The sequence below is a fragment of the Silene latifolia genome, chromosome Y (genome assembly GCF_048544455.1).
Source record: "Silene latifolia isolate original U9 population chromosome Y, ASM4854445v1, whole genome shotgun sequence".
Classification (NCBI taxonomy): domain Eukaryota; kingdom Viridiplantae; phylum Streptophyta; class Magnoliopsida; order Caryophyllales; family Caryophyllaceae; genus Silene; species Silene latifolia.
The window spans coordinates 358595290-358607336 of record NC_133538.1 but is presented as its reverse complement, the minus strand read 5'-3'; the positions used below and the strand labels follow the sequence as shown (position 1 = coordinate 358607336).

Here is a 12047-nt window from a genome sequence, read left to right as displayed (position 1 = left end):
AATATTCATAAATATAAGGTAGATTTCGACAAAAAATCCTTAATTAATTAGACAATCATTCACAATAGTTGGTTGTTGGACCTTTTGACCTCGAATGGATTTTACGGAGTAAGCAGGATTTTTTTTCAAAGGAATCAATTATCGTTTTTCTATCGAATAAGGTAACACTATTCGATTAAACTATAAAAGAGTATTTAAGGTATTTTACTACACACAAAATCTCATTTACAACCTTGTAAATGAGAATAGTTTACAGAGGGTAAAACAATCTAAACCACAATTTTTTAGGGGGATGAGGCACCACTCATTCATTGTAACCACAACAGTTATAAACAAGACTTTACTGTTTACTACATGCTTCTTTCGTGTTTTTAATATATAAGCAAAAAAAAGAGTTTGACACTTGATCTAACAAAAAGCTTGTCATTTATTCGTAGATGTTTAGCAGTAATTTAACGAGAAGTAGATGTTTGGAAAAGTGAATCACCTATACAAGAAAGTATATTTGCTATCCAAACCAAACGGAAAAGAACGAGAATAAGCTTACAGATTTCAACGAGTTTAGGAACAAGCCAGTTTCAAAACTCTTAACAGGAAATTACACAGCCAAGTTTTTACAAGTCTGTAAGTAGTGCGAGTATTGTGGGAGCTTAACACAGGATAAGCTGTTAAGCGAGTGTTGGGACATCCCAATTGTCTTGTTTTTGATCCAAATAACACTACTTGAGGAGTGTCTTCAGAATAGATTTGACGTTGAGCTTCTTCAAGTCTGTATATGATTGTCCACATCCCACAAACATGACAGGTGCTCCTGATATGTATACGATCGACAATGCTGCTCCTACCTACAGATATTTCAGGAACAAAAAAATGATTTAGCAGGCGTAGTAAGAAAACTCTCAGCTGCAACCAATACCGTCTCAAAAGACGGCAAAATACAGTTCATGGAATCTCAAAATAAAAACTAAAAAATGGTTGCGTTTCTGTGTCATGACTTTGATTTAATAACAATCGCAAGTGCTATCAAGTGCAACTATGCCTATATAATTGCTTTCAAAAAGCTTGTTCTTTAGGGAAAAAAAATGTATTCGTTGTCAGGGAAATAGCCTATGCAGCTACGCCTATATAATTCTTTATTCTAGTTTGCTGTAAGATTACGGAAACAGTTATGAAACCAATTAATTTTTAGGAAGCAGGTGACTAACAGCTTAAGTGAACACACACAATTTCAAGCAACAAAAATAGAAAAAACATACCGCCGAAACATAGAAGGAAGCCATCCCTTGGACTTTGTCTGCACCTTAGTGTCACTCCCAGCTTGTGCATCGTCTTCATCTTCACTGTCACTACTGAAGACCTCTTCTTTGTCCATCATACTCTCACCCTCTTTGACTGGCATAATGTTCACTTGTTTATCTCCGTTTTCAGCGACAGGATCCGTAGAATCCAGTTTAGTAGGTGGGTTTGCTTCACCCCAAACTCTATTCTTCTTGGTTACCTTTTTACTGGGCTCAGCCTTGTAACCCTTAGTATCAGCAACAGTATCATTCTTCTTTACACCTTTAGACCGTAAATTTTTCAGCTTATTTACATCAAAAGCTCCATTATCTGAGCCTAAATTCTCTTTTTGGTTTACACCACCCTTTGATTTCACATCCTTAACAAAGCTACCCCCATTTACATGACCGTTTCCCAACACATTCCCTTTCCCTAAATCGCCATCCCAACCATCGCTCTTCAAATTTCCGCCACCATTTCTCTTACCACCCTGATCATACTTCGCCTTTTGCACCTGATCTTGCTTCTTACCAACATTTCTCGCCCCCAACTTAGACGATTTCTTAACCTCCTCAGCCCTAGCCTCAGCCTCCAACCTAAGCTGCCTATAAACATCGTCAAAGTCACTATAATCCATCCTACAAGGATCATACACCGCTGAGAATTCACGCTTAACCATGGAAAGCAAATCATCCACATAGAGCAGATGAAGAATCTTCTGATACACAGCCACACACAATGCCAAGTTCATTGTGAAACGTCCATTTAAGCGAGTAATTTGCTCCAGGGGTATCATAATTATACGATGCCAATCCGGACCGTTCCTCCAACAGACAGGACCTAATCAAAGTATCAATTGGCGATCCTTTAAGAGCATTTCCAAGCTCCTTACATGTCCAGAGAATCAACCCTCCTCTAGTAAATATCAGCAGTTGCTCTAACATACTAATTTCGAAACTTCTATACACCTAAATCTAGATTTCCCTAACTCTATCAATCAATCAATTACTTAATCAACCAAACCCAAATTCTAACACAAAACCTGCAAATAAACACGAAATTAGGGAAGATCGTTAAAATTGATCAACAAAAAATCAATTCAAAATCTAATCAACGATCCTAAGAGTAATATACGTAAAGAGAATAAAAAACAATCAAAATGCAATCGGTGATCAATTAATCAACCAAACCCTAATTCTAACACAAAACCTGCAAATAAACACGAAAACAGGGAAGATCAATAAAATTGATCAATGAACAATAGATACAAAACCAAATCGACGATCCTAGCAGCAATATGAATACGTAGAGCAAAATGAAAATAAACTAAAATGTGAAATGATGATCAATTAATCAACAAAACCCTAATTCTAACAAAACCTGCAAATAAACACGAAATCTGGGAATTATCATTAAAATTGATCAATAAACAATTGATAGAAACCCTAATCGATGATTATAAGAGTAATAATAATATGAATATGTGAAGCAAATCAAAGAATTTAAGAATGAATAAATTAAAATGCGATACGATGATCTAAGATTCTAAGGTGAGAAGGTCTTACGAAGAAGGTTGAGAGGTTTGAAGAGAGATGAAGGTGCTGTTTGTTTTTAGACGTGCTCTTCCATTGAATAAGCACACGGCCAAACGATTAATTTTGATTTTGGGAGCCACAAGTAGAATCATTAATGTGGTGCTTCTCGCTTTTATTTTTACTACTAATTGGAAGGCCCGTGCGATGCACGGGCACGTAGTAGTATCACCGATTATAACATATAAGTTGGTATCTTATGACATTATTATAAATCTTTATTGTGTTATGAAATTGGTACCATATGAAATCATTAAGAATGGTATTTATATTATGTAAAGAACTAATTTTATTAACAAGTCTTCCTACTTTGAAAAGTGTACCAATATTAAATTCATTTACCCTTGTTGTTCTCGAATTATATAATCATTTGTTTTGACAATTTAAAAGTGGTGGTACGTACTTTTAACTATGACAATGCAATAATACTCACTCTTATAATTATATCGATATATATTAATATTAATACTCGCATTGATAATACTCTCTCCTATTCATTTTAACTCTCCCCCTTTGCCTCGTCCTCGTTCCCCTTTGCTTTGGCTTCAAGAGTGCCCCCACCCATAGCTAATAACCACTCGTTAAACTGCTTGTGCCTTTTCTGTTGTTGTCCTTCCCTTTGTCCTTCCGAGACTCGCATGCTTGTTTTTAGGGTGTAAATTTGGCACTCTTTCCAAATATAAGATCTACTAATTGACGCTTCTACAATATCTTGCCGAGAACCCTTGTTTATTATTGGTAGAACCTGGCGGAAATCTCCTCCAAGCAGCACAACCTTCCCCCCCAAAAACCTTGCTTTCTGCCTCCGGGGTCATCAAACGCCATTATATCCCTCATCGTTCTGTCCAATGCTTCATATGCAAACATGTTGTCCATTGGAGCTTCGTCCCATATTATTAATGAAGTCATTCATATTAGTTCTGCCAGTTGGCTTTTCCGTGAAATGTTACAAGTTGAATTCTCAAAAAACTCAATAGGTATCTCGAACCTTCTGTGTGCAGTTCTTCCTCCGGGTAAAAGCAGAGCTGCGATACCTGCCATATCGGATTACCAAAAAATTGAGTTAGTTACCCTCCTTGAGGTTGCGCTAATCAGGGTTCTCTTATACAATATCATAGCTGTAGTAACTGAATTGGCGATTAATCTATTTGTTCTACTACTTTTTGTGTCAACAACACAGACTTAGGAGCACACAAATTTTAAAAACGACAGTAAAAAGCAAAGCAAGAGTCGTTACCTGATGAAGCTACGTTTAATACTATCTTGTTATTAGTGCGTAATCTCGCCGAAATTGTACTATATAAGAATGTCTTGCCTGTCCCACCGTGCCCGTAGAGGAACATAACCCCACCTTTTTTATTGTACACAGCATCTATAACCTGCTCATAAACATGCAATTGCTCTGTGTTTAATTGTTGCACTTTTTCTGACCACTCTTGGTGTAGCTGTTCGTTTCAACCTATATGTAAAATATTTCATACATAGAATTAGGCCGGTCCTATTATATCTTGAGGACAATATTCAGCTCAAAAGATGAATAAAAAGAAGTTAATATTACGTATAATAGGGGATTATGCTGCAGATAATGATATGACGCACCTCTTAGGGGTTGTGACTGAATACATTCACAACGGTAAATGTTTGCTTGAATTTGGTAACATGATTACGTTTAATAATCTTTAACTTAAATACAAACTGTTTGTTTTCAAAGGTGGTACGAAGTAACTTTGGAACTTTGTCATTTTATTGTCACTTCCATCCTGTAGTTTAAAAAAACATTAAAAAATATGAAGTAATATGTCGTTCAAGAGCGAGCGGTTAAGCACATTAGAATAAAAGAAAAATTCTAGCCTGTGCAAAAGAAGCATTGTATAAAGTACTCGCTTCTTGTCCGATTAGTCCCTTTGCCTCATCATTAAGAATTATGAATACGGTTGAGCTGGTGTCATCTTTTACAGATAATTCTAATCGATACCTAGAGTTGGGAAAAGAGATTAATGGGTGATTGTACACGTTACAACTAATCACCTATATTTACAAGTAATAATATACGAACTTACATAAGTTTAGGAGTATCAAGTTCCTTTTCACAGTAGGTGCAGAAGAAGTCAGTTAGTCTTTCTCTTACTTTTTTATTACATCCAGGACACGAAGGGTAGTGCCAAGGCAGATCGCTCAGAACAACTTTAACCTCTGCTATGCAATAGCATGAAAGATCCTGTCAAAATAATAGGTAATTTGATAAGAAAAATGAATATTTAGATAATAAATATTGAACCAACTTTAGAGAAGAATGTTAGGAAGGAAATAACCATTTGGTATGGCGATCCGCAATAATTTAATATAGATAAGACGTCCTTTTTATTTGTACGAAGATCGTCGTGATCTAACACTCCACGCTTTTGTAACTTGAAATTTTACACTATCGTCATGTCTTGCTTATCACTATGTTAAACCAACAATAAGTAATCTAATAGTGTTAGTTCACTTAATTGTTGTAAAATCTAATTAATGAATGGAAACTAACATAAATATTCATTTCATGTGCTTGTGCAAAAGGGTCGGACATAATACCTCCAAATCATCCGCAGATCATTAACCTCGGGAATCTCAAGATTAAAATAGATTTTGGTTGAGGGTGAAGTTTCTACTCGAAGGTTGGCTGTGAAAGGACGGATATACAGTAAATAAAGTTTATACTAAGTTATATTATTTGAGCCGTACAAAAATCAAATAATATCTTACCGGCATTGAGTCCGTTGACCCTTGTAGATGTTACGACTATTATAAATAGTTTGCAACCTTTCTTCTCTAGTTCCTTTTTTTTAAAGGAAAATTCTTGAACGCATTTATTCCATAGTTTTACTTTGAGAAGTTGTTTGCTGTTTGATACAGCATATCATTTGTGGACATGTTAAAAAGTATTCAATGATATTACTAAATTGGTACGACATTTGTAATTTGTGAGCACACACCTCTTATCCTCCAATTCGGGTATAATGTCATCGTTGTCACCATGCACTTTCACAAGAACTCCAATGATGTCTTGAACAATTATTTTAAAAAAAACGTATTCGGTGTAGAGAACAGATATTGATTACATAAAGTTAATACTATAAAGTAATTTATATACCTATAGCACATAGTCTTTTTGAAGAAGACACTCTAAGTTGTGGAAGTGCATAAAATCAAACTTGTGATGGATAACTGCAGCATCCATATTAATAAGCTTGACACGAGTTTTGAAGATGAACGATAGCATAATCTTACTGTCGCTCACGACACGATAATTATTTTTGTTTGGTTCGACTTTGAAATTCTCAATTATAAGAATACTTCCTTCTATAATTTGGTACGATAGAGTCTCCATAAACCGCTTCCAATAGTGGCGTGAATATAATTTCACTATATTGAAAAAAAAAGATATAAGTATATAATTTATGAAAAATATAGCAAGTAGATAATTGGATTATCAGGATAAGATACCTCCTCGTCTATAAGAACCATGTCGACACATATTAAGCTATTATTATTTTTAAAGTTTTGAACTTCCCATAATCTCGAAACGCGAACCTTGATCTTCCACTCATTCTTATATGAATTCAACTCGTTGATATATGAGTAAGACCTAACAGAGAAATTAATAAATTCACTATGGTATTAGAAATTAGGGAATGCGCTACCGTAAACTCACTTTTAAGAAAAAGATAGGATACCTTAATGCTTCCATATTCTTATGTAGGAATTGAAAGAGGTCAATTGGATGAGAGTAGGATGTTGATTTCGATGGGTTTGTAGACGACAATTAGATGATCTTATATAGGGAACAATATATGTTCTCCTAGAAAGGATTAAAGTAGGATTAATAAGCATCCTAGTTTATGGCAGCATCAAGAATAGTGTTCTGTATAGGAGTAGTAATTTGGTATTGCTAAAATCAACAATTAAACACGTGCTTGACTTCTAATAGGATAATAGATTTCTAAGAAAATCGACTCTAATATCGCCGAAAAGTTCTCGCTTTATATATATACTGATTTAATAAAATTGCGTCACGATTTTACCGTTGTTTGGTGCTCTTGTATGAATGAAAAATTTGATCCGAGTAAATACTCTCATGAAACTTGCGTATAAGTAGCAGATTATCTTGTATTATCGGAATTAGACGAAGAATAATACGGTGTGTGATAGATGGTCATTAATTCGTTAAATTGCCTCATTCTTTTATAATTGATATTTAACAGTTTCACAAGAAATCCCATTTGACCAACTTAATGAAAAACTTTTGTATAAATATTGTTAATCAATTAGCTAAAGCTCAATGATTTTTCTATTAATAAATGTACCTTGTACTATGGAAGTGCCAATAGTCGTAAAACAAATTAAAACTCATTACATCCACTTAATTTTACACCTTTTTTTTCGTTTTCTTTTGATGAGTACCCTTTTCTTTTGGACGTGTAAACCCAGCAGGCTATCCCACTCAACTCACCTCCGTCTTCAACCTGCCGAATTACGCATCACCACCCATCAACCCCAATACAACACCGAAATCGCAGATTAATCTCCGTCAATCTCCTCCCCGAACTATGATCTATTTACATCCTACCTCCCACTTTCAGTAGCCTATTATTGAATCCTCATCCTCCATTTTTTCCTTTCCGATTTCGATTACTCCAACATCTATTTGCTATGTAAGTTTGTTTGCATCTGTACGATTGTTTGAATCTATCTTTTAATTTGATATAACTGTTGTATTTAACTCTCGATTCGACTTGCAAAACCCCAAATTAGGAATTTTCAATTCTTCGGGGTTGCTGTGTAGGGTTTCATCAATCGGGTTTGCTGTATAGGGGTTTGTATTTGCTGTTGGTGCTCCGTTATTCAACAACAACGTCATAAGAATTGGCGATTTGATGAAGCCGATGTTACCTACCCTCGTTCCTGACTTGCTGGTTTCGTATCTTCCCTTAAAGGCTCGTCCAACTCAGTTATGTCCCCCTTCATTATCTCCCAATTATACTTTTTCTTCTTGTTTGGGTCTATTGTTCTTCTATGTGTAATCTTAATTAGCTGGCTTATGGTTGTATGTTCCGGTTTATCATGTTCGACTCTTGCATTAGAACTCTACTTTGATGACGTAAATTAAGTAAGCTAAAGCCACATAGTTGGCTTCTTCAGCTGCATGATCAAGACGACATAATAGAAGTTGTTAAGAACCTGTGTGGACGATGTATGAACTATGAAATTAAAGCTGCTTGTTCGATTTTGACGGAAATTCTATGATATTAGTCGTTAGTTACTTGCAATTGATTCTCTGTGTCGTGGAAAACTACTTGTTTTTCTGTAATTAGGGGTATTGTGATGATTGCACAACTTAAACATCATTTGAGGTACTTCAAAATTGTGCATAAAAGAAAAAATCTGATGCTTGCTCTACAATTTGGGTATCACTTTGACATAAGTAATGGTTTTTTCTCTCTAAATTTTTTTTATACGTGCCTTCTCTTTATTCTCAGTTTGTCTCACCAGTGCATATTACTGAAAATGTTTGTTCCACGGTATTCAATCTCTCTTTTTCGCAAATCACGATAACGTACTCTAAAGTTATGGTCTGTACTGTTTTTTTGTTTTTTCTTGTTTGGGTCATAGTATGCATATCTGTGTAATAGAGATAATATTGCGTTCTATGTATGTTCTCAAAATTAGAGCTTTTATGTTTGCTTAACTTGTACATCCTTTCTAAAAGATTACACGTAGATTGATTTTTTTGCCCAAATAATCTTATTACTGCAATTGCTTGTATAAATATTTTACTAAATGTCGGACTTACGGTTTTAAATATTATAGGTAAATAATGGAAAGATTATTATCTAAAAAATGTACTTCAAAAAGAGTGTGCAGACTTTATATGCTTGAAGCTGTAACATGACTTCGGTATCCAGAAGTCTATACAACTGTCCAAAAAATAATAAACCTGCATAGAATGGACCCTTCAGGATAGTGAGTGTAGATTGTTAAATACTTCTTTATAGACGATGTTCCTCGTGTGTCCTTTGTACTCTTGTGTTGAATCGTCGGTGAAGAATTTTAGACCTTCTGGGGAGGTCGTCCTTGAGGCTGCTACATATAATTGTCCATGACTAAATACGGGCCTTGGCAAATAAATTCCTACATGCTTTAGGGTCTGTCCTTGACTTTTGTTAATAGGTGTACAAATAAACTGGTTATACATCACTGTTTACTCTACCTTGAGGTTTTTGCGGTTAATCGTGGTTGTTGAGGAGCTTGACCCTTCATCATCGGATGAGATATATTCAAGTTGCCGTTTGCGGGTAGGTGTCTGGGAAGTTTTTTCCATCTTTGATTCCTCAAATGAGTAATGTCTGCTTGTTATTCTTTCTATTCTGATGATTGAATTTATCAATCTTTACTTTGAACGTAAATATTTTTCCTTCAAAAGTATTTCGAGGTAAGCTTGGGATGAAATCATAGTCCCCAGATGAGGGATCCTGTACAACACAATAATTTTCAGGAGTTGATTATATAACAAACCGGTTTTCTTGATGAGAGGAACGTATAAAGTAGTGAAAATGATGTACCTGTTCTAGATGGGAGTCAAATGATGTGTTTGCATCTTGACCAACCATCCTTTTAGCCTCGTCATTGAACATGGTAAGAATAGTTGAACCAGTTGCATCTTCGACTAATAACTCCAGTCGATAACTACACGAATCAAGTGAATTAGTTTGAGATATAGAGCTGTACTATGGATGGAATATAAGCATACTTACACTGTCAATGGACCTTCTACAGATTTGTCAAAGACTCAGAGAAGAACCCTTTATTCACTGTCTTAGGCTTCCTATTGCAATCAGGACACGAAGGATTGTACCAAGGTAATTCTCCCATAACTTCCTTTATCGTGGCCCGACAAAGAATAAATTTCATTCTGCGTGTATAATCTTTGTTTATTTTTCTTGCCGTAAATCAAGATAATTAGGGAGGACAATACACTTAACTGATAGAGTACCTTTTCATATGGTAACTTGCAATGATTGATAATTGTTGAGATATCTTTGTTCAGGATGTTGCTGACTTAAAACACTGCTCACAAATATTTCTTCCTTTTTCTCACTATAAAGGAAAACAAATACATAATAAAGGTCAAAGTATGCTAACTATAAAATCAGCAACATTGTATGTGTTATTGGTGGTTACCTTAATAGGCTAATCAGTTCATTGACTTCTGGAAAGTCAAGATTAACATAAACCTTGCTTGATGAGGAAGTGTCAAGCTTCATAGATGCTGTGAGTATATTTATTGTGCATTGAATAAGAATGAGATAAGCAAACTATCTTTAAAAATCAAGAGAGTAATACCGATAAGATGGCAAAGAGAAGTGCTTACCGATATTGTAGCCTTTAACTAAAGTAGAAGTCACGACTGTAATAATGTTACACTGACCACGGTGTTCTTTCATTTGTTCGTTGTAGTCAACGCTAAATTGTCTCCATAACTTAAGCTTGATAATGTTCTCACTGCATAAATCATTATAGTAGAGTTAATTGATTTGTAATAAAGAATTTAATTCAATGCTAAGAATGAGATTGTTTGATACCTCTTGTCTCGGATTTCGATAGCGGTTGAATCCTTATCCACAGATTCGTTCACCAAAACGCCGTATACATCTTTTTAAAGAGAATAGTTTATATTAATAATACAGAGACACAAAGAAAGTACTTGATTTCTGAAAGTATGCTAGGGAATACCTGTGTCTTGGGATTGAGCAACTTTCGGATGTAATCTTTTTAATGTAAGTGCTAAACTGAAACTTTAACATAATCTTGCTATCACTAACAACACGATACGGTGATTTGTTCGGTTCAATAACAAAGTGGTTCATCACATAAACGTCGCCCTCAGTGAGACTTGAACGGAACCTTTCAATTAGAGAATTGTCGTATATGGTTGCATGCACGTAACCGCCCTGTGGAAGTAAACATTAACGATTTAAGTAGTGGTTCTGGTGAAGTTAGTAGAGCAATAATATATCATGAATTAATATTACGTAAAGATTGTATTCAGCATACCTCTTTGTCTATAAGAACCATGTCTATGCAGATTAGCTGGCCAGCGACATAAGGATTAGTTACTTCCCAAAGTCGAGATACACGGGCTTTGATTTTTCCGCTTGTCTTGCGTTCGTTCAGTTCGTTGATAGTTGAGTAAGAACTGAAACAGAGAAAAGAAAAGAAATTAATATCAGTGACTTAATATCGATGTAATGATGAGTATTAGAAAAGCGAGATAAACCTGGATTTGGATGGTGCCATTGTTGTAGGTAGTTCAGATGGGATAGTTGGTGTGTGGAATTTGAAATACAAAAAGAGCTGTATATATAGTGTGTATAATTCTCCTAACATGAAACTAATTATATGTTATACAGGAAACTGTTTGGAATTGGGAATAAGCTCAAAAGTGAAGGTTTTATGATAGGAAGAGAATTGCAATGGCTGTACGGACAGCTTTTCGACTATACGGATAAACTTTTTTATTTGATTTTTCCCAATTAAGATTTAATTTGAATAATTTAGTTGGCTGTACGGATAGCTTTTTGACTATACGGATAAACTTTTTCTCAGTTTTATGATAGGAATAGGATTGCAATGGCCGTAGGGTTTATTTTTTTTAATGTCTTGTGAAGGGAATAGAAGTGCAATGGTGTACGGAAGAGTTTGGTACTACAATTTGATTGGATATAGTTGGTGTCATTGCACTGTACGTTTAGGTGTTTGTAATATTTTTTTATTTTTTTCCCAATTAAGATATAAATTGAATAATTTAATAACCTTAGGTGATTGATGTACAGTACGGTTGGTTGTCTATAGAGATTTTTTTTTTGTTTTTTGTTTCCAATTGATTTAATTAGATAGATTTATTAGCTTTAGGTGTTTTAATAATGTTGGAGACTCTAGAATTGCTCGAAAAAAGCTTCCTTTAATAATATATATATATATATATATTGATTTTATAGATTTTTAATATATATATATATATATATATATATAGAGAGAGAGAGAGAGAGAGAGAGAGAGAGAGAGAAAAAGAGAGGCGAGATCTCGTGAGTTTGGTTCTTACGGTGAGTTGTGAGTTTGTGTGCTCACAAATATCAG

At 34.8% G+C, this 12047-nt stretch overlaps 1 long non-coding RNA gene and 1 pseudogene across 1 annotated transcript; one reads left to right on the top strand and one right to left on the bottom strand.

Annotated features, from left to right (window-relative positions):
- Window positions 1–492: 492 nt before the first annotated feature.
- Window positions 493–2954, bottom strand: LOC141627021 (uncharacterized; annotated as a pseudogene).
- Window positions 2955–7280: 4326 nt separating this feature from the next.
- LOC141627020 (uncharacterized) lies at window positions 7281–11761 on the top strand. Its single transcript, XR_012536583.1, has 4 exons — window positions 7281–7564; window positions 7665–7860; window positions 9687–9769; window positions 11321–11761. It is a non-coding gene; the product is annotated as an uncharacterized LOC141627020 (long non-coding RNA).
- The last annotated feature ends 286 nt before the right edge of the window (window positions 11762–12047 follow it).